At 38.9% G+C, this 25,888-nt stretch overlaps 1 long non-coding RNA gene across 3 annotated transcripts in view; it reads left to right on the top strand.

Moving 5' to 3' along the window:
- The window catches only part of LOC140706630 (uncharacterized), a 54,109-nt gene extending 31,887 nt beyond the window's left edge, over positions 1-22,222 (top strand). The window contains exons 2-6 of one of the 3 annotated variants that reach the window (XR_013544908.1): positions 1,799-1,951; positions 12,321-12,473; positions 12,676-12,800; positions 19,990-20,077; positions 21,846-22,222. This is a non-coding gene — a long non-coding RNA (uncharacterized LOC140706630). Of the gene's footprint in view, positions 1-1,798; positions 1,952-12,320; positions 12,474-12,675; positions 12,801-19,984; positions 20,078-21,845 lie in introns of all 3 variants that reach the window. The other 2 variants (XR_013544907.1, XR_013544909.1) reach the window with 2 other exon arrangements.
- The last annotated feature ends 3,666 nt before the right edge of the window (positions 22,223-25,888 follow it).

Below are 25,888 nucleotides of genomic sequence, written 5' to 3'. Positions count from 1 at the left end.
ATCAAGTTGGAATAACACAATGATTGTGTTTTCAGCAGAACTAAGTGTTCACATACCCCAGTGCTTTCTTATAGTTGTTTATATAAGGACAGCTTCCCAGATTCAGAACAGAGAGAGAGAGAGAGCTTAACCAAGATATAAGGACAGCATTAACCATAATACAGATTCAGGAATCCCCCTTTGGATGAAAATCTGCTCTCTAATTTCTGCAGGAATTAGCTAGATCTAGACTCACCAACACAAAATAACTCTAAACTCAGCATGGGTGATTTGGTGAGGCCATTCACTTTGCCAGAGATGAGTCAACAGATTTTATTATTCGGAAGAATTTGGCTGGCATCTTTAAAACATCCTTAGAAAATAATCCGAAAATTAAAGGAAAAGTCAAACTTTTGTAACTAATCATGTAATCTCACGAGAATAAAAGAGAATTGTAAAACTGTCATGTGCAATTCAGAGTGTAGACATCTTAAAGCAAAGCCTATGGCCATATATAGTAATATTTTATCTTTTACAGTAGAGTACTGGCACAAGTCTTGTTCTATTTATTCCAAGTCAGTGTACTTTTAGGCTTTTCTGGTAAAGGATCTTGCAAGCAGGCAGGCTCCTCTTTGCAAAATTAAATTCTTATTTTTTTTTTCTAAAAAGGTACTTGTAGATAAGTGATCTAAACCACTGACTTCAGTAAGAATAATACCTCCTACATGTATGCTTTGAGCCTAATAAGGGATACTGTACATTTTACATGATTTTTTTAAAACCCAGAATTTTGTAGGTAACTTGTTTTGGTAGAGTGTGTAAAGGATATGAGAGTGATTTTACTAGATTAGTACATCCTTGTTGTCATCTCTAAGAATAGGAATAGGAACGCAGTTATGGGCGGAACCAACCAGGAACAAGAAGTGTCGTTTTCCATTTTTATTTGCAGTAGACGAAGCACACCTCACCCCTTGGTTAAAAAGAGCAAATTGTCTTCAAACTCAGAATTGGGTATGAAAAATTTTCTCTATCCCATAATTCCATTTTCTGGTACCTTTTTGTTTATTGTACACAATTATGTCACTAGCAAACTCTGATTGAAGTCAGTTTATTGTAACTTCTCACCAGCTCCTTTTTAATGAGCTTCTACAACCCCACAGCACAGAAATCAGAGGGCCCTGTTTTCATTTGCTCTTTGTTGCACCTAAAATGTTACTGATCTGAAGACTTGCATCTAAATTTCAGAAGCTTGAAGTGCAGCTACAAAGTCAATATTTGCATACTGTTTTAGACCTGGACAACAGATAATATCCTCTAAGATATATATTGATTATATTAAATTACATTTTAATAATGATCCATTGCTTCCCCAGCCCTGTATCCTCTTTGGCTTTAGGTTGGGGGTGGGGTGGAATCTCTGCCTCCTTTAACTGAAAAAGATGGGAGGGCATGTATTAATGCAGCACTTTCTGAATTGTTTTATAATTGGAAACATTTTTGCCAAGAAAAGTCAATGAATAAAAATCAGTTCCAATTGAAATTTCTGGTTCCCTGTTATTTTTAACTGTGCTGCAGTCAAACACTTTTATTAGATTGAAAACTTTCACTGTTATTTTTTTTCTTCCTTTTTTTAATCCCAAAGAGTGTAATGTTCTACAATTATAAAACTGTCCCAGTGATTCTGAAGTCTGGCAAAATAATATACTTTTTGGGGTGGGTGGGGAATGTCTGTGTATGTTGCCAATTAGTTTTGCTGTAAATACAGACCTCCATCCATCATCGGTCTCTGGGTGGCTATAACAGATCTAATTTGTTTCAGATGCCCTGTGCTTTCTGAGCTGTTCACCAACTCTGCTGACCTGCTGAGAAGACCAAAAGCTCCAGAAGAATGACTGACAAGGGAAAGAGAGAGAAAAGAGGGGAGAGAGCGAGAGCACACACTGTCTGACTAGGGTCGGACCTGCCACACCAAGTGAGAAATAAGAGGCCATTGCAAGAGGGTTATTCTCCTCCCCTCTCCTTTTCAGAAGCTTTCTGCCTCAGAAAGGATTTGAAAGGTGTAAGACTCCCATTAGGGAGGCTGTGACATGGTAATGGAAAACTCTCCTCTCCGACTCATTCTCCCACCTCCCTTTCATTGCTTTTACAAGCCTTGCTTAAAACCTCCAGTTCCCTTGGAATTTTATGAATGCCTAGGAGCAGCCAAAATAAACTCGTAAAGGAAAAGTTTCGAAAAAAAGGTCAGAGACCTGTACGGCAAGTGCTAACTGGGAACAGTTTGAATGCAGAAGAAGGGCAGCAAACGACTGAGGGAAAACTGTGTGGTTGCAGTGCAAGCTGGTGATGTATTGGGTTTTTTTTATGGTTAAAAGTCTATGAATTTGCATTTTAAAAAGTGATTCCCCTCCAGCCGCTACATGTGTGTGTGTACACCCCACCCAGCCTTGCAAGTTTGGTAATAATGCTTTACCACTCTCTTGAACCAAAGCCATGTTTGTTTTCCCAGCTTCTCCAGAGCGAAAAAGAGGCCAAAGATTACAGACTCAGAAGCAAAACTTGTAAAAAAAAAAAACCCTAAGAATTTGACATGGCCCAAATAAAACGAGTCAGGAGGACAAGGTTCCTCCTTGTCCTGCATTCAAGGATCCATAGGTAATTTCAGTACTCTTGAATTTGGTAATTTCTAAACTAGTATAAATGTAATAAGTAAATAAGCACCAGTAGTGGTAATGAGGAGGAAGGGGTGGACCCTCTCCTTCCAGTCCTGGTATGGGCAGAGGGCTAATCAGCACAGTGAGTACACCAGGGGATGGATAAAGTGTCAGTCCTCTATGGGAGATGGATATCAAGATTCCCCACCCAATTCCAGCAAAGCTAGGTGGATAAATATAGTTTCTGCTTGCACAAAAAATCCCCTTCCTTCCAGTCATCTTCTTGAACTAATTCAGAAGACTGGTATCTCCATATTCATTGCTCCCATTTATTCCAGTCCCAGTCTGGGTAAAGATCTGTGGACTGCATCCACATACACCTCGTTGCTTCCCAGAATGTATTCATTTCTTTTCAGCACTATGGTTTGGCACCAAAATTTGGCAGCAGTGAGCAAAGCTGGCTATTGACTTCAGTGGTTAACGACAGTGATTACTTACAAGTGTTGCCAGTGCTAATGGAAAAAGTAAACCTTGGGAGCAAGGCTACATAGGCTAGTTCTTTTTGAAGGAGTCACAGTGGGGAGTTGAGCTCCTGTAACTCCAAGTCACTAATCTGTCCTGCCAGCCATTTGGTTGTGTATGTAGCCTTCAAGCAAATGGGAAACTGGAATCCAGTCTCCGAAGAAGTTGGCCACCCTTGCTCTGGAGTGAGGACAAGATGGACTTGTAGAAATATACAGCTACCCTGTGACAAGGGGGCACGTCTCAGGCTTCAGACATTTTCAATTGTATGTATTATGTCTGATTTTTGCATACAAATATGCACACCAGTCACACTGTGACTTTTTATCTTTTTTAAAAAAAATATACTGTAGATGGGAGGAGTCTTTGTGCAATTAATGTATTACCTTTTCATCTGCCCCTTTCCTGAAGGCATTTCTGGTGGCATGCATGTTTTGTTCCGTTTGGATAGCTAAATGAGAATGGTTGACACAAAGTAACACAAGAGTGTATCTGCATCACACAATTAGAGGAATTGTATACCGTTTATCTACCATAATTGCATCTTTTGCCCTCCTAAGTTGTGCACTGGGATGAATTACCTAGAATTCCCAGTTGGAAAACTCTAATGCACTCCACAGAACTGCAACTGGGAATTTCGATTATTCCATTAAACTACAAATCTCAGGATTCTCACTGAGTTTAATGTATAAGTGAGTTTAAATGTAGGTTTTCCTTTTTTCATCTTACACTCTAACTACCTGCATACACAGACATTTATTTGGATACCCTAAAATATGGTAAGATGGATACACAAGTTTTTCTATAAAGTGGTGCCTTGGTGTATACACCCCAACATGTAGAAACAGAGCACCTTTGTAAATGATTCCATTTTGCCGCTTTAGAAGGGGTGAACCACTAATGTTTTCCTACAGGAAGAAGTGGCTTGTGACACGGTGCTAAAGTCTTTTCCAAAATACCTCAGGCGAATTAGTGTTTATCGTGGGTGGCAGGGTGAAATATGTGATCCTCAACTCTGATGCCACATGTTTAGTTTTCATCATGTTCGGGAGGGAGTGACATTCACCCGAAACCATATGGAGAGCTTCAGCAAATGCACATCCTGTAGTGCGAGGCATTCTTTCAAGGGGGAATACAAACCAAGCAATTTATAGCAGTCACAGAAGTAGCCCCTTTTCTTCCACACATTATTCTGTCAACATTGTATTTTTGTTGGAGAAACATCTACAGTAGTTATCATCCCTTTACTGAAAAGAAATCTACTGCAGGTGCTTCAGAGTTCATCCACGGGATATGAGAAGTTTGAACGTCCCCAAGAAAGGGAAATTTATGTCAGTAATGACTAATTGATTTACTTGGCTTCTAATCCCCAAACTCAGGGTTGTTGGCTTTCGGGGAAAAAAATCCTTCCTACTACTTCTGCTCCTTTTAAAAACAGCCAATCTAGTAAAAGAAACAACATCATACATTCATGGCTTTAAGGGACGCTGGACGTCTTTATTCTATTGTGTAATATCCTTATTCTCTTCTTATCCTAGCCTCATTCCATCTGTCCATAATTTACTGCCATTTATCTGCTTTTCTAAAAATGTAACAGCAACAACTGTTTGCATAAGCAGTTATCTGGTGGGCTAACTGAAAGTGGGGCGGGAGGGAGACTTATTTTGAAAATTAATTGAAATTGAAATTAATGGCGCAATATGAAACAAAAGCTCCTGTGCTGGTTTTGATGGTCCCCTCAGCTGTTGTTATTCGGGAGAGGGGTGTCAGACAATGGCTAAAGTAATTTGCAGTTAGACTAGGCCGTTTAGAATTAATGGAGGTGTTAACTCATGAAATCCTCATTGATTAAATGGGTCTACTCTAGTGTGATTTATGCTGGGTAACAGGATTTTGGGTGTTAAATATGGTTGTGGTCCAAGTGTGACAGTAACCGTTAAAAGGTCACTAGGCAGTTTCATCAGTGCTGTTGTGATACTGTATATATACGATGCATTTATAAATGTGAGATTCTAGTCCTTCAGTTTTTCACATACATAACAGTGGTGTTGCTACTCTTCAGAGTAGAGTGAACAATGAAAGAGCCTGCAGTGACTGCTCACCACAGTCGAGCAGACAGATAATGGTTATTGTCGATTTGAATTTGTAGGTTTGCACACTGGGTTGTCCCCACCATTTCAGTGAATTGTAAGTATAGCTTTGTGTGTGTGTGTGTGCACCCATGGGGAATGCAGAGTGATTCTGAACAACTACAGAATGTCTTGACATCAGTGGTTATGAGAGGAAGGGCTTCTGTTTCAACAGGTATTGCTGAGTATTGTTTCTAGAGGGGCTTGGTGGCGAAGGAAGTGATCTGAAGTACGTATTGACTTTCTGCTAGGTGACAGAGAAAAAAGAGCATACAGGAAGGAACCTGAAATCATTTTACACAAAACAGCTGCTACATAGGTGTCAAACTGCAAATTCCAGGATTTCTCAGAATGGACCCGTGGCAATTAAAGTGGTGTTAAATTGTTGTAATTATGTAGGATGTATGCAGTTTTAGTTCTGACTAAGCATATATAAACTTCTGCCTGCAGAATGTCAAATTTGTAAAGAAGCTTTCTTAACTTGGTGCCTTCTAGATATGCTGAACTGCAACTTCTATCACTCCTAGCTAGGTATCTACATTTATCACATATCAAGGTAGTAGTTAAGGGACTTTCCTGCACTCCACTTCTAGTGGGCATACGTACGTGCTTATCATAAAGCCAGTTTATTTGTAACAGAGGAAGGTGGATGGCTTAGAGGTGTGTTAAAGTCTTTAAAATAACATTCCTCCACTTTCAAATGAATATCACCCTTCTTACCAATCTGCTCCTATTTGGGTTTCATAACAAATAAATCAAGAGGAAAATCCCCCTGGTAATTTAATGGCCAGACAAGACAGCAACAAGGGAATCACTGTAAATTACGGGGAATTGCAGGGGGAGGGGGAGTGAAAGAGTGATCTGGCAACACAAGGTCTCCATATGTCTCCATACACGTCCACACAAACTCCTGCATATAATTTATAGACACCCCCATGGAACAAGGAACCTGTCTCTGAAGATGAACACATGCTGCAAAGGTTATAGAATAGGTAGCTCCCTGTTTCCTTATGTAGTCCTTTTCTTATGGTCTTCTGGGATATGACTTGTTTCCAAAAAGGAATCAATTATAGTTTACAAGGCCTGCTGCCACTGAACCTTGCAATATTAATCCTCATTCACCGTCTACAAAGTGATTTTGTTCGAGCCTCAAGAGCTTTGAGGAGCTACATTGCAGTGTGTGTTTCTGGAAGTGATCTTTCTCAGGAGGTTGCAGGTTCAGCAGAACTGGGACTGAAAATAGGGGCACCAACTTCTAGTGATGATAGATTCTTAAGGATATTGTTAGACCATTCTTCCTAAACACATTCAGTGAGGAAAGAATTGTGCTTATTTTTCAGTAGAACTTACTTCCAAGTGCTTAGAGTGTTTATGTTAGAAACAAAACTTCAAGCAGCTTGCCCACTTTTAAAATAATTTCACTTCATGTCCTAGCCTCCATTTCTCCATAGTTTTATACATATTTACAACACAGTTTCGAATCTAGTTGTCAACCTGATCTGAAGTATATGGTTTCAGAAGACAATTAACATGGACAATAAGGAATATCACATCCACATATGTAGGATTAAAGGTCTCCCCTTTTGACTGCAGTCAAAGAAAGCTCAAAGAAGACTAATTTGTGTGGAGTTTTTAGGAATTTAAAAATAATAATCTTTTATGAAGATTTCTACTATCAGTTCATGAAACCAAGATTTGAGCACCTATGGAAAAACAGTTGCTGTGGGTTCTGTCCAGTAGTTAGTCGCAACCAGAGTGAACCTATTAGCTGAAATCTCGTTGTGTAAGTTATGCCTGCAGAAGAGTAATGACTTGATATCTTGACCAGCAGGAAGAAAGCCTCTTCTTTTTTTTTTTTCACAAGCAAGAATGAAGTAAGGAAAGATTTACATTATTACTCTGGATACACTCCCTAATAAGTTGTTTACCAAGGCATCTGTGTAGTTCCTTCCATAGCCATAGAACAGGCATGTTTCTCTCTTCCACATATCTCATGCTTTAGCTCCTTGTAATCAGTATGTACTTTGCTGTCTTTAAGCAGTGTAATTAAGTTCCCATAAACTTCTTCAGTATGAAAAAAATGCACTTGGAAAAATGGGTTCATATGAAAAGGGAAAGCAGAATATTGTAACATGAGGTAACAAGGGAGGGATGAAGTTGCCATTTTTAATTTCATTTTTTCCAGTTTTAAGTTTCCTTCAACACATTTCCATATCAGTTTTCAAATGTAGTTGTTCAATAGGTGGCCGGGCACTCGCCTGGCTCCGTTCCTTCTTGGAGGACCGTCCCCAGAGAGTGCAGCTTGGGGAGAATGTCTCGGCCCCGTGGAGCCTCAATTGTGGGGTTCCACAGGGGTCGATTATCTCCCCAATGCTGTTTAACATCTATATGAGGCCGCTGGGGGGGGGGGTCATCAGGGGGTGTGGAGCACTGTGCCATCAGTATGCGGATGACACGCAGCTCTACATCTCCTTTTTTCCAACCACAGGAGATGCCGTTCTGTCCCTTCAGCGTTGCCTGGAGACCGTACGGGAATGGATGCAGGAGAACGGGCTGAGGCTGAACCCGGACAAGACGGAGGTACCGAGGGTGGGAGCTCCAACAGCTGGAGATTTGGGGAACTCCCTCATTTTTGGGGGAGCGACCCTGTCTGCCAGGGGTGGGGTTCGCAGCTTGGGGATCCATCTGGACCCGGCGCTCACTATGGAAACCCAGGTGGCGTCCGTGGTCCGTACCACATTTTTTCACCTAAGGCGGATAGCCCAGTTGCGACCCTACCTTAATGTTGGGGCTCTCACCACTTTGGTGCATGCGCTTGTAATCTCAAGATTAGACCACTGTAATGCGCTCTACGTGGGGCTACCTTTGAGGCTGCTGCGGAGACTACAGGTGGTGCAGAATGCTGCGGCCAGATTACTCAGTGGTGTGAGAAGATACCAACATATCTCCCCCACTCTGGCCGCACTGCATTGGCTGCCCATCCGTTACCGCATTGACTTCAAAGTGCTGATGCTCACTTATAAAGCCCTTAACGGTTTAGGACCTCGATACTTGGCGGAACGCCTTCTCCCACCAAGATCTACCCGTGTCACTCGTGCGAGCCAGGAGGTGAGGTTGAGGAGCCTAACGCCGAGAGAGGCCCGGAAGGAAAAGACTAGAAATCGGGCCTTCTCGGCGGTGGCTCCTCGCCTCTGGAACAACTTACCTCCTGAGATCCGCGCGGCTCCCTCGCTGGGTACTTTTAAGAAACAACTAAAAACACTGATGTTCAGACAGGCCTTCCCAACAGACAACCCCTGATGACTTCTTTTTTTTTTCTTTTATACCTCTTTCTTGATTCGTTTTTGTTTAGTTGTAATGTTTTTAAAACTGTATTGTTGTGTGATTGTAAGCCGCCTAGAGTGGTCTAATAAGACCAGATAGGCGGGATAGAAATAAAATAAATAAATAAATAAATAAATAAATAAATGAGGATTTGTATGTCCATATGAAAATTATTTCATGTTTCCATGCATGTTTCTCTTGATATATGCATTTTAGAGACAATTTTGCACAGTGTACCATTTTCATTTCATTAAAATAAATATTTTAATGTGTAATTTCTCTCTAATGTATAATTTCTTAAACTGGAGCAGTGCATCAAAAAACAAAAACAGAGGAGTATCTCCAAGTATGGCATTATTTTGATTTGCATATTCATTGGGAAATTAATGTGAACCAAACATCTTGTATGATTCTTCTCATAATGACAAGGAAGATTGGAATATGTGCTAGCAATCTAAATCCTTGCTTTTGTTATTCTTGTACACAAGAACCAGTAACTACAAAAATGCTTCTCCTTGCCTGTGGGAAGCAGAGATAATATCTGCAAATATTCTGCACAAGTCTCACATTTGCAAGAATGGGTTCTGCATAAGTTATGCAAAACTATAATAGCCACCGCTTTATTCCATGACCTTTAAAAATGTAAGTGGTATTAGACCAATCTGTCTGACCAATCAGTCAGTGCTTATTTGCTTCCATGTAGGCATTTTGTTCCACAAAGGGAAAACAAAGAAATATTTTGTACAAATTGTGAAGCTTCTGGAGATTGAGAAAAGTCTCATGGTGTCAGCAGTGTCTTGACTGGCTGTCTCATTGGCTGTAAATAGGCTGTTTTCTCAATAAATGTTCAAGGATTTCTTGTGCCCCCGGCATGGAAAACCATGGTAGAAACAGATTTAGATGCTATCAAAAATGGCACAAGGACAAGCATTCTCTGCTGGCCCCAACCCCTGGTGAAGGCTCCATGTTTTAGGTTAATTAAAACATAAACCTAGGACCAGTGCACCTTCATTTTTAATTAACCGCTTTGACTACTTTTCGGATCACAAAATCCTCAATAACTTCTGGGTTATGCGCTGAGGATCCTACGGAAATTACAGAGCTGGTCAATTTGAGCTTGATTATATACCAGTAAAACCTTAAGAAAACATAGTTTCTGCCAAGATGTAGAAAAATAATCTTCATTCTTGATCTGAAAGGAATATTTAATCACTAAGTGTGCTAACCTGCCTCCTTTTCTAGCCAAACTGCTACGTTAAATCCCAAACCTTTGAATAAAAATATATCTTCTCCTAGGATATTTTTGTTACTACATGTTAGAATGTTTTATGAAAGGCTGATGTCCATCCTTTTGTACTTGGACAAGTCAGGGAGTTAAGTTCCAAACGTGGAGCCAAGGAAGAGCTATGCATCCTAAGGGAGAGCAGCCCTGGCAGTCTGTTGCAGCAAAGACAGACTAACATAAGACATAAGACATAAGAAATTTATTTGTCATTGCACTCACAAGTGGGTGCAACGAAATGAGGTGCTCTTCCCCAAGGTAAAACTGGACAACACCACTACAAAAAAAGTTAAAATATACACAACACTCACCATACAAATATAGATACCCCGTTTCTCCCAGCAATTAAAATTCCACCAAAAACTTATGACCCCGCATTTAAACTCAATACTGCACTTGGGTAGAAGCTGTTCTTGAATCTGCTTGTCCTTGCTTTCAATACCCTGAATCTCCTTCTCGATGGTAATAGTTTAAAGAGCTGATGTCCCGGATGAGAGGAGTCTTTCAGTATGTTAGATATCTTCCTCTTACATCTGTTCTTATACAATTCTTCCAAAGAGAGGAGTGGACAGCCAATGATGTTTTGGGCCGTCTTAATCACCCTTTGAATTGCCTTTTTCTCTGCCACTGTGCAGCTCGTGAACAATACACAGAGACAGTAGGATAATATACTCTCAATCGAACTCCGATAGAAGGTGGTTAACAAACTCTCAGTCAATTGTTGTTTTCCAAGAATCCTTAGAAAATACAACCGTTGTTGCTCCTTCCTGATTACGCAGCGGTGTTTGCACTCCAACTCAGGTCATTTTTTATGATGGTCCCAAGAAACTTACATTCAACCACCTGTTCCACACAAACTCCATCTATATACAGTGGCTGAATGTCTGCTCTTTTTTCCCTATAGTCCACTATAAATTCCTTGGGTTTTTGGATATTAAATAGAAGACTGTTTTTTTTGCACCAACGGGATAGCTGTAATACCTCATCCCGATACGCAGACTCATCATCCCCGGAAATAAGTCCTACTAGTGTAGTGTCATCTGCAAATTTGATAATCCTATTACTGGGATGGTTATTGGTGCAATCCGATGAATAAATGGAGAACAGTAGTGGACTGAGGACACAACCTTGTGGAGTGCCAGTGCTGAGTATCTTGTCAGTAGAGATGTAATCATTCAGTTTAACCCTTTGTGGATGATTTGTTAAAAAATCCAAAATCCACAGACAGATAGAATCTGGAAAATCTAGATCTTTAAGTTTGACAATTAATCTGTGGGGTATAATGGTATTAAAAGCAGAGCTAAAGTCTGCAAACAGCATTCTTACATAATTCCCTTGTGTTTCCAAGTGGGATAAAACCATATAAAGCACTGTATTAATCGCATCCTCAGTTGATCTATTTTCTTTATAAGCAAACTGAAGCCCATCAAAGGATTCAGGAAGGCAGGAGATAATATATTTCCGAACTAACTGCTCAAAGCACTTCATTAAGATTGCAGTTAGTGCCACCGGCCTATAGTAATTCGGACTGTTTGTAGGCAACTTTTTAGGCAGTGGAACGATGATGGAAGCCTTGAGACAGACAGGAACTGCACATAGTGTCAGGGATCGATTAAAAATTACAGTCCATATCCCGGCTAGCTGATCAGCACAGCCTTTTACCACCCGACCAGGAATTAAGTCGGGTCCAGCTGCTTTTCTGGAATTAACCACCTTCATAGTCTGTCTCACATCCTGCTCATTCACAATGAAGGGGGGACTCTGCTGAGTAAATGATGGCAAACGAACAGTTTCAGTTTGATCGATCTCAAATCGAGCAAAAAAGTTGTTCAACTCCTCAGCCACCTCCACGCCTCCGCCCGAGGAAACCTTTTTTGCTTTGTAGTTTGTTAGTTGTTGAACCCCCTGCCAAACTTGCCTCATGTTATTGCTGAGAAAGCAGTCCTCAATTCTCCTCTTGTATTCGGCGTTAGCTTGCTTAATGCCTCTCCTCAAGTTCGTTCTTGCTGCACTGTAGTCTAGATCATCCCCAGACTTAAAAGCCTTATTTCTAGCATACAACAGGCGTCTAACCTTCCTGGTCATCCAAGGTTTTTGATTGGGATAAACCCGGATACGTTTATCCACTGTGACAGTGTCAATACAGTGTGCCATATACCTTAACACTGCAGCTGTATGTTCTTCCAAATCAGGATGGTCAAAAACTTCCCAATTCGTCTGTTCAAAACAGTCCTTTCACTAACAAGATATATATGGTATCTGACGTTGTTGACTGGGGTCCACTTCTATTGACATATGTTACAGTCCACATGGAGAACAGTCCACTGAAAGCTTTTGCCAAATAAAACTTGTTCGTCTTAAAGGTGTGATAAAATTCTTTCCTTTATGTTACTATGGTAATAATGTTTAATTTATTAATGTGATTTGGGTCAGGTCCTTCATGATGGTGGATCCAGAAATGAAGACGAATTGCTTGGTGGCAGCCGAGGAGCATAAAGCCTGCCTTGCCGCCCTGGTTTGCAACTCACAAGCCCAATTATGAAGTTGCAGTTTTGAACAGAGAGTTGCTTTAGTCTGATTCAGCAGGTATGTCAAAAACCAAAGAATCGTGGCCCCTTAAAGGCTAGCAGATTTATTTTGGTAGATTACAATACACTTGTGTCTGAGAAAGTAGATTGTACTCCAAGGAAGCTTGCAATGAAATTCGTCGATTAGTCTTTAAGGTGACATTGTTTTGCTGTTATTCTTGCTAATGTTACAGTTGAGCATTTTTTTTGCCCATTTTTAGACAAAAAGCAAAAAGAAGAACTTGTTGCTGCCAGATGCCAACTCATAATGCCACGTTGGAATGTAATGACCAAACTCATCTTCCATAGTTATGTCAGCATAACACTTTTGGAATAACTATTGGAGGTAAGTTGCCTGCAGTTAAGTTTTATTTATGTACCTGTTTATTAAATAATGGTGTTAATTATTTATTTCCTTAAATAAAATGGATACAAACTTCTTCAGCTGCACCATAAGCACACCTACTTAAGATCTCATAAATACAAGATTTTAATTTTTCAAATTTTTAAAAAACATAGAATATTACTAATTTGATGCCCAGCATGCACATCAGCGATGACACAACAGCAGGAAATCAGTCCAATTAAAGCCTTCCTTTGGAGATTTCAGGGTACATGTGACTTCATAACATTGCATACAAACTTACTCCACCTTAAAATTGACTTTAATTAGTGGTCATTTGCATTTAATCAGCAGCAATTTTCTGCCAATGATGACATCCCCATTTTTGCACACATAGACACAACTGGATTTCAGTCATCCTGTAAAAGTCAAATTCATTACTCCAGAACAATTCATTAGATAAAACTGATGCACTAATGTTAAGATGGATTTCTCTATGCATTAGTGCTATTCAGATCTCGTGTACTTAGTTTAATAAGACAGTGTTCAACAGCAGGAGCAACTCCAGAGGCTTGCTGTTGCATGATTTTTCTGATGTCTAACAGCCTTCTGTGGATGAGATATGCCATAAAAAGAATGAATAATGTCCAATGAACAAGCAAGGAAATTAGATTTCCAGAAGCATAGTCCAACTAAATAAAACCTTCTAGAAATGATTAACTTCTAGAAACCGTTACTCATATTACAGATTTTTTTTTCATCAAAAAAGACTCCTTGCACTCTGGAGTAGACAATTAAAAAATAAATAAAAATAAAGATTGGGATGAGGGCAGGGCAGAGCAGGGATGCTAGGGAGTCAAAACATGGCAGAAATGCTTCCCAAGTTCTCCTAGATGACACAAAGAAATTTTGTGAGCATTTTATAAAAATAAAAATGTATTCTCAAAGGCTTTCATGGCCAGGATCGGATGGTTGTTGTGGGTTTTCCGGGCTTTTTGGCTCTTAAGAACACAACCAAACAGCCCACAAAACCCACAAAAATAAAAATGATTGGGCATCTAGGGCTGCAAGTGTTCTGTACTGGAGCCCTTAACCTACTGCCTTTATTTTACATGTCACCATCTTACAGTCTGTAACAGGCAGCCCTGACCTCATCTGTCCATCACAGCTGGATAGTGGATCATCAGCCAATGAGGGGACGGAGGGTGGTGCTGAAGGGGGAGGAGCTGAATTATATAAGGTTGTGTGAACAGATAAGGAACAGATAAGGACTGGATAAGGATGAGCTTGAGATAGCTGGTTTAAAGGCCTGTGAGCCTGAGCTGTCAGTGAGGGAAAGTCTGTGTAATTGATTAAATAAGAAAGTGATTTCCATCTTGATTATCAACCAGTGATTTACATACTTTTATTTTGTTCAACCAATAAACCTGTGTTGTTTTGAAAGAAACCTTTGTCCTCCTTAAGCAGTAATTATTTGGTGGCAGCAGTGTGAAGAGGAGTAGTGGGCACTCTGGAAGGCCTGAACTGGCAGTGACATCAGAGTGGCCTGCTACACAGTCTGTTACTTCTGAAAATCTTGTATGGTGGGAAGTTTCTAGAATAACTGAGAAGTTTCTAGAACAACAAGAAAAGTGATGCAGGAAGCTGTGAAGGTAGGGGTGGCTTCACCCACATCCATCAGGGGAACATCTGTTCTGGGTTCTGGTGTTTTTCAATTAATGGCAGGATTTCTTAAGCATATGGAATAGCCGATATGCCACTGACCAATCTTGGAAGTCTGAATGCTGAATATTATTTTAGTATATTTTAAGAAATTTCCAAAGTCAGTAATTTTCTTCAGGTTCAGAGTGGAATGAAACTGACAAATATACAAAAATGAATGGAAAATGAAAACTGAAAATTTGCCCAATCAGACTTTGACTGCTTCATCCATACCAAATTTTGGGTACGTTGATGGTCACAGTAAGCACTACGTAAATTAAAGTTTCCATGTCTTTTTTCCAAGAGGTTCCTCATCTTTAATACATGTATGGCAGGCAAGGACAATATAGTCCTCTTCATGGTGGTGATAGCTATGCGTACTGAATTTGACCAGTGCAAATAAGTGAAAGATTCATTTCAGTTTGTTTTTCAAGGATGTACCAAAATTGTCATATACAGGACAAGAACCTGAGGTTTATGTTTTTTTTAATAGGGAAGAAAGGGAAACTGACCCATATCACCATCAGTTGTCTGAACTCAATGTATGTTTCTCTTTTTCAAACTTATAGGAGGAATACTCATCAAAATGTCATTATTATGGAAGTCAGTATCATGTCTTCCACACATAAAAATAAAACGTAGTAGAGATTCAGTGAAGCAGACTGAGAGAAAACAGCCTGCTGTTGATAACATGACCACAGAAGGCAATCTAGTGGTATAACAGTGAGAGAAAACACACCTGTCTCACTGTACCTCTCTGACATCTGCTATCTTCACTCATTCCCCTAAATCTCATTGCAACAGTGGTCTTTACCTTATTGTATGATAGGGCCAGCTTTGCTCTCAAAGTATTTCTAGCAATACTTCTAGGAAAGATCCCCCTTCACCTCAAGGTGTCCACCAACATCCTTTGTGTTGTCTTTTTTTTCATAATGGTGATATACCTCAAGGTCACATTACCACGCAAAAAGGGACACCAATGCTCCAGTGCAGAGTAAGGAAGAATCCAAAGCATCTTTAACATTCCCAAAACTAATTAAGTTCAACATGAAGAGAAAGCCTCTTATTTTATCTCCAGTCTTTGACCTACAATAGGATGGACTTTGGAGGGTTTCTATTATTATTATTATTATTTATTATTTATTTTATTTATATCCCGCCTATCTAGTCGGGTGAGGACCACTCTAGGCGGCTAACAATCTAGATGTTTTGCTGACTGAAATGCCTGTGTGTGTGTTGGGGGAAGGGGATTTCCATCATGAAATAATACAGGACAACACACACTTTCCATCAATTTGCTTGCATGAGGCTATTCATACTGAATACCTGACATTCTCATCTCTTTTCACAAATCACCATATGTGACTAAAGCACACATGGAAGGAAGAAAGCTGGATTGTACTTAAACCCTTTATTCTAAACCTGTTATGTACAGCTGCTGAGTTACAGAAAGCATAAAGACAATGATCTTGTGCAAACCCTGATCAAAGAGAGACAACACTGCCTAGTTCAAAGCTGTACATTTGAAATAGCAACAAGTATTAAGAACTCTCTGTTCTAGGTACATATGTGTGCCTCAGGTGCTGACCCAGCTGCAACTGGAGATACGTTACAGAAACCACAACAGGAAATGTTCATTTTCTCAACCCTTATAAACCTTTCAGTACCAATTACCTTTGACATGAAAGAAACTTACGTTAATCTCCAATTAATTTTCATTGAGAGATATTACATTCATCCCCTGTGACAATGTCAATATATTTCCATGCGTATATTGCCAAAATTAGCTCTTTACCTTGAAAAGCATTCCCATTTATATGGTTCTTCTGATCAGTAAACATGATAGTTTGCCCTTTTGAATATGTCTTACTTGAAGGAATGGCCATCTCTGAGTGGAGAGGAAGAGAGCAAGAGGTCTCAAAATAGCAAGGTTTATGGAGAGGTACACATATTGGTCTGTTTCTGTCAAAGCAAAAGTATTGTGGGATACAAGTGGTGTCTTGCTTAATGACATTAATTTGTTCCAGCGAAATCGCTGTAGAGTGAAAACGCTGTAAAGCGAAAATAAAAAAACCCATTGAAACGCATCAAAACCCAGTTAATGTGTTCCAATGGGCTAACACTGTCCAGCAAAGATCCTCCATATGGAAGCCATTTTCGGTGCCTGTATAGCGAGGAATCCGTTCCTAAGCACAGCGGGGAGCCATTTTGAGCACCCGGTGGCCATTTTGAAAACCTGTTTTGATCATCGTAATGCGAAGAATCAGTTTCTAAAGCAGGGAACCGATCTTCACAAAGCAAAAAACCAAACAAACCATTTAAAACATCGTTTTGCAATCGTAGTTGCGATCGCAAAAACATCGCCGTGAAGCGGATTCATCATAATGTGGGGTAATTGTTAAGTGGGGCACGGCTGTATTTAAAACTAATAGATCTATTCCAATGTGAATTTCGGTGGGACTCTCATTCATGAAAGCTCATGTTGAAATAAATGTGAAGATGCCATGATACTTTCTTTCTTCACTCAACAGAAAATGGACATTTTTTCTTCTCTAATTCATCCATTTTCCAATTGTGTCACAGGAACTTCTGTGGTTTTTCAAAAGCTTATCTGGGATTCCCAGAAGAGAAAATCAATAATAATGAGCAAGATCTTTAACAACATCATTGAAGTGCATCTTTAGGAATTCACAAATAATTCTTTTCATTTTATTCAAAATGTTTATATTTCCTCTCCCACTAAAGAACCCTATTTTGTCAAGGCATTAAGTGTAATCATTTAAGGACACCTTAACAATCCTGTATCATGAGGTGCTTTGTACAAACTGGAAACAAAATCTGAATATGGAGAAATAGTGTAGTATTTGTGTAGGGCTCAAGGATAAAGTCATATCCTTAGTGTTCATGCATGATGAAAGAAAAATAATAGCTGCAATGTTTTGACTAGTGTGTGACAATTTTTCATTAGATACAGAACTAGTGAGCATTTTGTTAAGACTCCCTTCTGATACCAAGATGGCAGTAGAGACTTAAAGCTTCCCTCCACACTGCCTCGTCTTCCTGGCCTCTGTGTTTATCTAAGGGCAAGGTGAAGAGGAACATAACCTTCTGTCCATTGCCCAGTCTGAGATCTCAAAGCCAAGACAATGGTTTAGGTTACAGTTTTTGGAACTACCAAGCTAGGTGCCACATGTGTTGCTTAGATTATCAAAACATGCAGAGCAAATTCACAATATTTGAGAGGACTGCCATTTGGTTTACATTAGAACAGAACCAGTTGAAGATTTTTTTTTGAGTCTTCAGTAAAACTCGTACTTTTGAACTGTTTTATCAGATTATTTGGTTTGAAAAACTTTTTAAAATGTATGAACATAGGTCTTGCTTACACGTTTGGATCATATAGCTCGTGTTCCTCCTACTTAGATTTTTGAAATTCTAAGACGTGCCACATAGGCTAAGAATGAAATGAATTATTGCTTTAAGTATATGGCAGAATAGGGCCTCAGTCAGAGTGGGGACTTGATGGGGTACATAATTTTTCTGTTTCCCAGAAGGAACTTGCCAACATGATGTATTGGGGGGGGTGGGGAATGTATATTTCTTTATTTCTCCTTCTAGGCCAAATCTGTACTACCTGCCAGAGGGGAAAGTGACCATTTTCTACTTGAGTTCTCCATTTTAAAGGAAGCAAAAGAAGAGTGTAGCTGCACATATATTTTAGGAAAGCCATTTTTAATAAACTCAAAACAGTGATAGCTAAGATCTAATAGTAGGAGATCCTAACGAGAAAAGATTTCCAAGATGGGTGGACTCTTCTTAAAAAGGGGATTCTAAGGGCACAACTGTGAACAATTCCAACAAGAAGAAAAGGTGTACGACATCAAAAAAGACCAATGGGACTTCACAAAAAGTTCAGAAAGGACCTGAAAATTTTTGAAAGGACACATATAGGAAATGGAAAGAAGGTCGGGCCTCAAAGGAAAGATACAGACAGGTAGCAAAGAATTGCAGGGATGTGTTAGGACAGCAAAAGCTGAGAATAAGCCAAGGATAGCAAGAGACACTGAAAGCAACAAAAAAGCATTCTTCAGGTACATGTGTAGCAAAAGGCAGAGAAAAGAAATATGCAAGATATATAATAATGGCCTCAAGTTATAGAAAACCAGGTTGTGGTTGAGTATCAAGAAAAACTTTCTAACTGTTAGAACAGTACAGCAGTGGAACCAATTACCTTGGGAAGTAGTGAGCTCTCCAATGCTGGAGCCATTCCTGGGAAAATTGGGCGATCACATGTCAGATATACTTTGATTTGGATTCCTTCACTGAGCAGAGGGTTGGACTTGATGGCTTTATAGGATCAGATCTGTCCAACTCCATTTTTTTTAATGATTCTATGAAAATGGGCAAGTAGCAATCCTGTGCACCATCAATGAGGCATGAGCAAAAGGTAGGCATAAATATACTGTAATGCTGTAAGAATTTTCAGTAGCTAGTCAAGGATTCTTTACCCCAGCAGAAAAACAGAAGCAAAAAGACTGTTCATTCCATACTAGATTTTATTACTGAAGTTATGAAAGTGTATGAAAATGTAGTGGATTTTCATCTGAAAGAACGGTGAATTCTATTTAGTTCTTGATGTTCCACACCAATAATTTCCTAGACCTGGAATTCGTTAATTTTAAGTGTATGTCTTTTGCACATGACTGTAGTTGATGGATCAGAGTAGATCCCACAAATCCATTCACTCATGTAGTAGATGGGGTCTAATCATTTGGAAAAGTTACTGTGTTGGGCTGTAGCTCCCAGATTCTCCCAGCAAGCGAGAAGCCTGTGAGCAAGCCATTAGGTCAAATCTGTGGGCAGAGTTAAGCCATTTGAATCATACAAACCAGTGGATATGCAGTTTAGTTTTAAATTGTTTATCAGAACTGCCCAAACCTCCTCAGAATATCTTGACAGCCACAGAGGTCTTTGAGTGAGGAAGACAGATCACTAGTCTATGCCGCCCCTGAAGGGCTTATGTCTTTAGGCCCTGTAGTAAGCATACCACTCCTGCCCACCCACAGATGCACCTCTACAGCATATGTTCTCTTTAAATTTTTTAACTGCAAAGCCTTAAATATCTTTAAAATAACCCAGTAAAAAGAAACCTCTTTAAATGTGTAACAGATGCACAAACAGACTGCGGGCAGAGAACTGTCATCACGCCTCCGTAGCTGCATTTTCACCTGCTCATGTGGTGTACACCTGTAATGTGTTAGCTGGCAGGGAATCAGTTATGTTAGGTCTCCTTAATTCCAGGGTGGGCTTGCATTAAGAGGTCCTTGTGTGTGATTTAGAAAAAACAACAACCGTTCTTTTTTCTCATTCAGATGAGTGATCTGTGGCTAAAACAAATAACATAGCTTGTGTTAAAAGTATACTTACAGTTGTGAAACATAGACCTTCATATTAACAGACTTGAATTTATTTCTCTATGGTTTGAGGAAAGATCTTCCATGACCGAATTGTGACAGGATCGCCTACAGTGAATGAAGCAACTGCAAGACATAATGTGAAAATCCGCGCTCAGACAATATGTATGTAATACTGGAGAAAATTGAATAATTGCATATTAAGTGTTATATAATTCTACTAAAATAATCACCAGTTATTAAAGCCTTAGCCAATGCAGTTCAAATATTTTCAAATAACCACTTTTGGGCTTTGGGAAAAGGAAGTAAAAGTATCATCAGAACTTGGTGCTACTTGTAATTAATTAGAGTTACTTGTAATTAATTCCTTTTTACAGTAACAAAGTCATAAATAAGCCATTTCATTCTTGTAGTATAATAAGGGAAAATCTCACACTGTTTGCAAGGTAAGTGTTTATACGTTACTTTTAATTAAAATTATTAATTAAATGTATACTTAAATATGTTTTATACTACAGGCCAACATCTGTGGCATTCTTATTGTTTTTGGGAAGTAAACAAATACAATTAACTCAACAATATAGTTTTTTTTAAAAGTCATGCAAGGCTTTACTTCTGAAAAATATAGTTGGTATGGCAAGTAGTTATCTGTTTGGGTCCTTGGAGTAGCAATTCTGGCTAACTGCACCCCTCCAATCACTGGTTTGTTTCTTCTTATGAAGTCACTAGCAAAGCAGAACATTGATGTTTCTCCAAATATGACTGTTTTTGAACCTGCTGTTTTCCAGTACATTTTGTGCAATTGCTTCTATATGAATATCAGGAACATAAAAATGTGCCACACCGTTTCTGCAAGTAGCCACCAGGGATGAATGCTAACTTTGTTCCCTATAAATCCCCTGTTAACATCTTTCTCTATACACAAATGATTTCTAACTTTGACATTTTATCATTTCTGGACCACAACTTTCAAAAGCCCTAAACAGCACAGCTAAGAGACAGGACTTCTGGGAGATATATCACAACAACAGTAGGGGCCCAACAACTAGTAACCACTGATTTACAAAAGACCAACTATTCTCTGACCATATTCAAATACACTTTTTAAAAGCATAGCACTGTAGAAACTTTGCCTGAAAGTATAGTCTTAACAAAAAGCTGCCCAGATCCCTTACTATCATGCCATCAATAAAGGCCACTGCAACTAAATCCTATGATACATCCATAAGGCTTTTACATAACTGGAAGCTACTGGTATGCAACCTCCCATGGATACTGTGCTTTGAGAAGTAGCTCTAAAGTTTGCATCTAAAGCAAAACCAGTAAGAGGTGAAGCTGGGATGGTTTGCACATCCCTTCTTCTAAATGTCTATGTAGGCAGATGTTCTAGCTAGGAATATTTTCAGGGAGGTGATAATGGTGGGAATGATGAATGAGCTGTGGCCTTAGGAGGAACACATAAGGTTTTTTCCTCTATCAGTCATAGAATGGTGGGACAGGAGAGTAAGCTATAACCATTAAAACAGTTAAGAAGAGGTTAGGTATGAGAGTGGGTAGTAGAGTAGATAAAACTGTGATGGATAACATGGTAGATAGTAAGTCTGTCAGTGGTGGGTTAGACTGTAGACAGTAGAAGGTACACAGTATGGAGACAGTATAGTTAATGGCAGAGTAAGTTAAAATCATTTGTTTTACCTTTATAATACAGATGAAGCCTTTGAAAGAGCTCTCAAGTGTCTAAAGCACACCCTCTATGAGCAAGGGAATAAAAAATGTTCTTGAACTAGCCCCTAAACACAAATCCATAAATAGTTCAAAATGTTGTCATTTAGATTATGCTGTAGCCACAGTAGTGTACTGCTGGAGACCTGTATGTGGATTTCATGTTTTCCAGGCTTTGAATCTTTTGTCTTCTTGCTGTTTTTGTCTCCAGGTTTGCCTTTTGTATTGTTGTCTCCTGGTCAGCTCAGTGTATGATAAAAGAGAACACAAAGTTGCTACTCAAGCTTGTTGGTATGGGTGAAATTTGACAATTGCCAATACTTGTTTTTGGAATCAGTGCAAACCCTATACTCAAACTTTGTCAGCATGCAAGATAGCCTATGTTTTTTACTGTTATGCCCAAAACTAACATTTTCATAATAATTTTCCAGTATCAAAGTGCTAGATGTTTTTTTAAACCAAGACAGCTGAATATTGCAGAACTGTATAACAACCAACTTGTGCCAAACATATGCTATGTATATATTTTAACACCTTTGATAATAATAAAAAATGCATGTTCCTAGCCACTTTCATTCAATAACAACATCCTTTGGTTGATGTGTTTTGTTTTCTTTTCATATTATTACGAACCTGTGTTTAATTCTCAGTGCCAGGTTGGCTTTTTAACCTCTCTTTCTACATTCCACTAGTAATGTCTGATTAAGAAATTTAGCCTTTCAAGTGCTATTTTAAAAATCCAAGAAATACAGTAACACAATACCATGGAAAACTGATATAATCTTTTCAAAACTATAAAAATTGGTCACCCAGAGGAACATCTGCATGGTAAAATTTTTAAACAAACTGCAGGGGAATCAGATAGCCTATAAAGAATGAAGCGGCTAGGAAGCCCATTGGTCAGCACACATTTTTTGCTGTCATCCTGATTCAGAACGGACTATCTTTCTAAAGCCTGTTGCTTCAGCATTGGTTACCACCATCTGGAACAAATTCTAGGATGGAACTCTGACGTTTTTAAAAGGAAATTCAACCTTACAATAATCATTCCTTAAATCATTAATATGGCAAAAGAGCCAGATGTATAAGCATGAAAATAAAATAAAAACAAATAAAATAAAACACACTCCCAGATCTTGGTTAAATCCCTAATGGGCATCTGTCTGTGTTCTCAGATCATTGGTATGGGTCACAGTCACAGATATTTTCCTTTCAGTGTAAAACTTCCCACTAAATCACTGCATCTATACTCGTTAGGTTCATTATTTTTCTTCTCAAAATAAGTCTAGTTAGCAACCTTGTTCCATTTTCAATCTATTGCAAAATGAACATCTTTTCAGAATATAATACGGCATTTTGGCTTTTTAACTCAAGTTCAGTAAGAAGTGTTTACTGAACTGAAGTATTTGAAAATGTGAGCATTTTTGACAGGCAACATATATGTGCCCAAGGAAATCCCAGCTCTGTGGAGAAAGTTTAACTGGCTTTGATACACAATAACCGGTTTTTGGCATACAATATTTGAACATTTCAAAGTATAAAGAGATTTGTACATAGGTAGATAAATGGAAAAAATTACAAAGAAATAGCTGCTGTTTATGTAAAGAAGTGAAGGAAAACAAAGGATCTACATTTACCCACTTTGAACACAAGCTAATTATGCAAGTGTTCCAGAATTATATTTTGTTTAAGGCATGCTATAGAAAAGACAACATTTCAGAATTTTCAATTCTTGTGGGATAAACTGAAGTAATTTTTAGTTGTGTAAACATAGGGATGAATCTAGAGCAAGTTTGTTGCCCTTATGTTGTGTTCGAATTTTAGACAACGGAATGTTGTTGACCTGGCCACCTACTCGCTACAGCAGATGTTCTGTGAACTATTTCAGCTAGATTAAATTAGGATAATATATTTGTTTTAAAAGTCCCCATACACTCTCGATGGGATATGAAAAAAACCTGCCTTGTGTTTTAAGGGGCATCCAGTAGACTCTCCAGTTTAAAACGTATGTATGTATGTATGTATGTATGTATGTATGTATGTATGTATGTATGTATGTATGTATGTATGTATGTATGTATGTATGTATGTATTTATTTATTTATTTATTTATTTATTTATTTATTTATTTATTTATTTATTTATTTATTTATTTATTTATTTACATTTCTATCCTGCCACCTGACAGCAATTTAAAAACACAACTGCTCAGTGTTGCAAACATTATTTGGGCTACTAGTTAACACATAACTCCATTTGGAACAGAAAAAAAAATGGAGGCGGAGTGAGGGAGAGTGATTACTGCCCCCTTTCAAGGTTTGGCATGTGAAGCCTATCACTAGCTTCCATGGTAGGAAAGGCAAATCTTCCTGTTACCTCTAGTGGCACACATTTCGTACTGTGATTACAGTCTATTTGCAGATCTCTCTCTCTCTCTGCTGTGCTCATCTTGGAAAAATAAAGACCAGGTTTAGACATCCCTTAAAGATACTAATGAAGTGAACCAAACACCACTAGAAAAGCTGTGAGTTGACCAAAGAGCCAGTAGCACTTCAGGCTAGAGGCAGTAGTGTCATTCCCCACACCCACCCCTGTTATTCCACTTGCAGAACACAAACTTCCCTGGTTGCAGAAACAGGAATTTTCTTTCTGCTCTTGCATATATGAAGACCTATTAAGTAGTGCTCTATTTCACCCTGAATCTCTTTTATAACACAATGATACTAAAGGCTCCAACACAGATGAAGAAAATATCAAATAAATAAATAAATGGGGATTATACACCGTGATTCATGTACAATGGGAATGGGAGCAGAGAACATATTTGATAGCTTGCCAAGTAATTCAAAGAACCTTCAAGTGGGGCCCCCAGAAGTGCTTATGTACAAATGTGAGAGGTATGAGAAACAGACGAGGTTAACAATATATATGCATAAATGTGGGATGCTGGCTGACTGGGATGTCCTTCATTTGATTCTAAGACAGTGAATGAAGCACAAAAGAAGGAAAGCAGGATGCAGCAGGACAAGGTCTTTTAGATTTTATGAAGAGGGGAAACACAAAGCATTCCAGCACTTTATGTAACCTTAGATTCATGTACATTAAAATTCAGATAGAACTGTTTGGCAATGAGTCCTTATATACAATCCTGAATTCTTACACCAGTGGAATATTGTCATAAGCACAGCGACTTTCAACAAAACGATATCTACACAGTCCCAGTCTAGCAGCTCCGATGCAATGTAAGTTGCTTTTATGCCTGCATTGTTGTTTGAAATGGCTATTCTTTGTCATTCATATCCTGTAGCAAATTCAGAGGATGGCTTTGCCAGTCATGTTGTTTCCCTGTTTCTCTGTGTCATCCTATCTTGTTTTCTCCCCACACCAGTTTTGTGGCAATTGTTTCTTGAGACTAAAGCACAGTCAAAGCCTACATTCACCCTATTCAAGCAAAGCAGTATAAAAGCTTTTTGAAGGCTACTTCACTTCTAATTAGAAGTCTTGTGCTTCCAGATTCTACCCCTGACATTGCTTCCTGCTGAGCATGGCAGCAGCATTACTAATGAACAGGCGTTCCTTGGCCACAGGAAGGGGACTTGCCAAGTAATTGCACTGTATTAATCACAGTGTGGAACCACCATTTTGATTCTGCTTTTAATAGTTTGTGGAAGCATTAATATGTTACAGTGGAAAGAATCATGATAGCAGAGAAAGAGCCATATAACCACATGTCCCCAGTTACCGTATAAATGCACCAGAGGTGTAACGGACCTGTGCCACAGAAAGAATTCTTTGACTATGAAAAATAATGGGAAACATTTCATTCATGTGAACCTTCAGAGCTTTAATTACACAATATACTGTATATTTATGGTTGAAGTGACAGCAATGTAAACATGGATGTACTATGCATTCACGTGTAACTATTCCTACTGTTAAACCTGTACAAAATCAATAATAGTATGCCTTCTCCAACAGACCCTTCTTTGTTCCAGAAACTATATTAAAATAAGTCTCCTCTTCCACCCCCTTCAACTTTAACCTTTCTATTGAATAAATCCTGGAGCTGTCATGTTGCCCAGTAATCTACGCTGTGTTACACCATAATATTTCCTGTACTGCAGAACTCACACAGAACTAGGTCTACAATGTAGACATTCTACAATGTCAGTTGAAGAGTTTAAGACATTTTCCCATTTTTCAGCCACTTGCAATATGCAAAATGTTTGTTTGCTTGTTTGCTTGCTTGCTTGC

This window comes from Pogona vitticeps, chromosome 4 (genome assembly GCF_051106095.1).
Source record: "Pogona vitticeps strain Pit_001003342236 chromosome 4, PviZW2.1, whole genome shotgun sequence".
In the NCBI taxonomy this organism is placed as follows: Eukaryota; Metazoa; Chordata; class Lepidosauria; order Squamata; family Agamidae; genus Pogona; species Pogona vitticeps.
The sequence above is the reverse complement of the archived record's forward strand: the minus strand, read 5'-3'. Positions and strand labels throughout refer to the sequence as shown.